This window comes from Macaca mulatta, chromosome X, assembly GCF_049350105.2.
Source record: "Macaca mulatta isolate MMU2019108-1 chromosome X, T2T-MMU8v2.0, whole genome shotgun sequence".
NCBI lineage: Eukaryota > Metazoa > Chordata > Mammalia > Primates > Cercopithecidae > Macaca > Macaca mulatta.
This window is the reverse complement of record NC_133426.1, coordinates 160,097,055-160,101,404: the sequence shown is the minus strand read 5'-3', so window position 1 is coordinate 160,101,404 and position 4,350 is coordinate 160,097,055.

The window sequence follows — 4,350 nt, the reverse complement described above, 5'->3', positions numbered from 1 at the left end:
AGCACCTTTTGTCATTTCGCAGAACGCTTACTTCCCCTGTCCATGTCACACTGTGGGAGGTGCTAGGAGCGACCTGCCAGGCGGGCCCAGGTGTGGCCCAGCCACGCAGTCCTGATGTTTCCCTGCCCCTTCCCAGAGCCCGGGCCTTCCACCCACCCTCCCAGGCCTGGCTATTGGCCCCCTTGGGTGTTGCTGTCACATTGTTGCTAGGACTCAGGATCCTCGCCTCTGCTGGCCTCCTGAGACCAATCTTAGCTGTCACCATGGCCGGGCCCTTCACTGCTCAAACATGGGAGTAGAGTGTGGCCAGCAGCGGGAGCCTCTTCCCCTGTCTCAAGGGACACAGCTCCATGGCTCAGTGGAAGATACATGATGTGTCCTGGTGGCATAGTTCGCTCTGGGGTACCCAGCCCTCTAAACCAGTACAAAGCACCTTATTTATTCATTTTTTGAGACAGGGTCTCACTCTGTCTCCCAGGCTGGAGTGCAGTGGCGCAATCAGGAGCAGGTGAGACCATCTACAGCCGTAGATGGCAGGACGGGACTTACCTCTGTAGCTGGGGATTGGCAGCCTGGAAGCACAAAGGCATTCTCTGTGGTGATGCAAATGTTCTTTAGTTTGGTCTGAGTCGTGGTTGCATGTGTAGATAGGCAGGTAAAAAAAATCAGGTTGTAGTGACCGGAATTGTGCTGCTGCACTCCAGCCTGGGTGACAGAGCAAGACTCTGGAAAAAAAAAAAAAAGAAAGAAAGAGAAAGAAAGAAAAAGAAAGAAGAAAGAAAGAAAGAAAGAAAAGCAAGCAAGCAAGCAAGCAAGCTGGTACAGGTGAGCCCTCAACTTCCCAGGCTCAAGAAATTCTTTGGCTTCAGCCTCTCAAGTAGCTAGGACCACTGGAGCACGCCACCACGCCTGGCTAATCTTTAAATTTTTGTTGTAGAGATGGGGTCTCCCTATGTTGCTCAGGCTGGTTTCAAACCCCTGGGCTCAAGCAATTCTCCCACCTCGGCCTCCCAATAGTGCTGGGATTACAGGCGTGAGCCACCACACCCAGCCCAGGACAAAGCACCTTAGATTTATGACCACAAGCCTCGAGTGGACCCAGGCAGAGCCAGCCTTCCTTGGGAATTCTGGAGTTTCCTCCCTGGTTCTCCAGGGCCTCACACCTTCCCCTCAACCCCCAGGCCCTGCACTCTCAAGGTGAGAACTTTGTTTCATGTTTCACTGAGAAAGTTGAGAGCATCTGACGAGAATTTCTTTCCTTGAGTTCCCATCATCAAATCTGTCCCCTCCCCAGCCCTAGCCCCCTCAGGTGAACCCCTCCTCCCATGTGCAGTGGTCTCTGCCACCCCTGGGACCCTGTCTCTCCTCCTGTTTTCTGCATCTGTAATTTTTCTCTCCTCCCTATGGGGTCAGGGCCAGCAGCATACCAACATGCCCTCGGAGCTTCTATCACCAGAAGCGCCCGCTCCTGCCTGCGCACGCCCCCTGGCTCTTGCCCCATTTCACTGCTCCTGTTTACAGCAAAACCCCACAAGACTCCTCTACACTCATTGGCCCCCTTGATCCCCACCTGTAACGGCGTCCGCTTATTGCCCTCCAATATCTGTTTTTCTGTTCTTCCATAACAGTAGATCTGTGGCTTGGGGATGTGGCAGCTCAGCTGAAGACCCATTTCCCAGCCTCTATGTACCCAGTAGGATGGTGGGGCATGAGTGTGCCTATACCTGCAGGGCAAACCTGTGCTAGCCTCTTTCTTTCTTTCTTCCTTTTTTCTTCTTTCTTCTTTCTTTTTTTTTCTTTTTTGAGATGGAGTCTTGCTGTGTCACCCAGGCTGGAGTGCAGTGGCATGATGTCCGCTCACTGCAACCTCTGCCTCCTGGGTTCAAGTGATTCTCCTGCTTCAGCCTCCAGAGTAGCTGGGATCACAGGCACCCGCCACCACGCCCAGCTTATTTTTGTATTTTTAGTACAGATGGGGTTTTGCCACATTGGCCAGGCTGGTCTCGAACTACTGACCTCAGGCAATCCACTCGCCTCGGCATCCCAAACTGCTGGGATTACAGGCATGAGCCACCGTGCCCGGCCTTGTGCCAGCCACTTTCTGTCTCCTTACAGCTGAAAGACAAACGTGATCTGTGATGGTGGGGAGAGCTACCTTGTCACACCAAAGGGAAGTCGCACATTGAGGATGGCAGAACAGCAAGAATTGCAGCCTGAGGGCCTGAGGACCTGGAGCTGCCACATCGGCCCTGAGCTGCTTCCCTGGGTTTTTAAAAAATTAAGGCATTTTTTTGAGACGGAGTCTGGCTCTGTTGCCCAGGTTGGAGTGCAGTGGCCAGATCTCAGCTCACTGCAAGCTCCACCTCCCGGGTTTACGCCATTCTCCTGCCTCAGCCTCCCGAGTAGCTGGGACTGCAGGCACCCACCATCACGCCTGGCTAGTTTTTTGTATTTTTTCAGTAGAGACGGGATTTCGCCATGTTAGCCAGGATGGTCTCGATCTCCTGACCTTGTGATCCGCCCGTCTCGGCCTCCCAAAGTGCTGGGATTATAGGCTTGAGCCACGGCGCCCAGCCGGCATTTTGTTTTTTAGAGAAATTTTAGGTTTGCAGAAAAATTGAGCGGAAAGTAAGGAGTTCCTGCGGACCCCATCACTTCCCCCACACCTCCCCATGGTGAACATTTCGCATCAGTGTAGTACATTTGTTACAATTGATGAGCGACGAGTGAGAAGCTCCATAAACTAAAGCCCATAGCTGACATAGGGGTTCACTCTGGTGTTGTCCATTTATGGGTTTGGACAAATGTATAATGACATGGGTCCACCATTACAGTATCATACAGAGTAACTCCACTGCCCTAAAAATCTATGAAACATGTCCTTATTGAGGGTTACTGTGCAGAAAATCAAGTGCACGCCTGCTTTTTTCACCTGCCTATTCACACATGCAACCACAACTTGGTCCAAACTAAAGAGCATCTGCATCACCACACAGAGTGCATTTGTGCCTCCAGGCAGCCAATCCCTGGCTGCAGAGCTAAGCCCTGTCCTGTCATCTATGGCTGTAGATGGTCTCACCTGCTCCTGATGGGTATGGAAATGGGACCATATGCTTTGGAGCCCTTTGTGCCGGCTTCTTTCTGGCATTATTTCTATGAGACTCATCCAGGTTGCTGTCTGTGTCACTTCTTCCCTCTGTGATGCTGACTAGTAGCCATATTGTATGTATGCATTGCAACTCACTTACCCATTTCCCCGTTGATAGACGTGTGGGTTGTTTCCAGTTGTAGCCATCATGGATAAAGTGGGCATATGCAGTCCTTTCTCTGAGACCTGTGCCCTAGAAGGAGCAGTGCTGGCTTGTGGAGTGGGCGTGCCACCCCCTTTGCTGTCCTCTGCTTGGTGATGTTCCTGCTTTGCCAGAGCCTCCCTCCTAGGCTCTGCTAGCCGGGGGCGTTTGAGGGAGACCACAAGACTGAAGGAGGAAGAAGGGACCTGCTCTCCCTGTGCGCACCATCTAGCAAGGCTTCTTCATCCTTGCAGCAAGCGCTTCATTTCCGTGGCACCGCCTGAAGCCAATTTTCAGATCTCTCACCACTTGCAAGACGAGCTTCATTGCATCCCATCTCTGAGACACCACCACCAGACACCCAGTGCCCTGTGCTCAAAAATCTGAGTACTAGGCCATCCCCGGAGCTCAGAAACCCCAGCATCAGCCAGACCCCTGCTCCTTAGAGGTCTGGATCCCAGCCCCACAAGTCCCTCTACTGAGCTCACTCCTACACAACTAGCTAGGCCATGCCCCCACCTCAGACCTCAGAGACCCAGCTTCAGCTCTGTGGGCCTCTCTCTAACCTTCCTTCCTTCCTTCCTTCCTTCCTTCCTTCTTTTTCTTTCTTTCTTTTTCTTTCCTTCCTTTCCTTCTTCCTTTCTTTCTTCTTTTTTTCTTTCTTCTTCTTTCTTTTTTCTTTCTCTTTTCTTCCTTCCTTTCTCTCTGTCCTTACTTCCTTTTCTCGTACTCTTTCTTTTCTCTTTCTTTCTTCTTTCTTTCTTTTTCCTTTCTTCTTTCTTTTTTCTTTCTTTTTTCTTCTTTCTTTCTCTTTTCTTCTTTCTTTTCTCTCTCCTTACTTCCTTTTCTCATTCTTTCTTTCTTTCTCTTTCTTTCTTTCTTTCTTCTTTCCTTCTTTCCTTCCTTTCTTTTCCTTTCTTTTCTTTCTTTCTCTATCTTTTCTTTCTCTCTCTCCTTCCTTCCTTTCTCTCTCTCCTTTCTTCCTTTCTCTTTCTCTCTCTCTCCTTTTCTTATTTCCTTCTCCTCCGTCCTGTCCTTCCTTCCTTCCTTCCTTCCTTCC